The sequence below is a fragment of the Rana temporaria genome (genome assembly GCF_905171775.1).
Source record: "Rana temporaria chromosome 4 unlocalized genomic scaffold, aRanTem1.1 chr4y, whole genome shotgun sequence".
NCBI lineage: Eukaryota > Metazoa > Chordata > Amphibia > Anura > Ranidae > Rana > Rana temporaria.
In genome coordinates, this window is record NW_024404461.1 from 818,915 (window position 1) to 819,319 (window position 405).

A 405-nucleotide genomic window follows, 5' to 3' on the forward strand; every position below is an offset into this window, starting at 1 on the left:
GACAAGCAGGCAAAGAGATAGGCCCCTCCCTAACTACAGCTCACAGGGTTGAGAGGTGATTGACTGTCAGTGTTACTAAGCAGAGAGAGTGGGCCAGATTCAAGGCGCAAGGGCTTACTTGCTCCGGTGTAACGAGTGCTCCTGATTCAGGAACCTCGTTACACCGACTGCAGCCTAGGATGTGACAGACATAAGCCTCCTTATGCCTTCACATCCCAGGCTGCATTCTTGCGTTGGCCGCTAGGGGGCGCGGCCATTGTGATCGGCGTATAGTATGCAAATTGCATACTACCACCGATTCACAAAAGTTGCGCGGGCCCTGCGCACACAAGGTACGGAGTTTCCGTACGGCCACTTTAGCATAAGGCTGCTCCTGCTAATAGCAGGGGCAGCCAATGCTAAGTA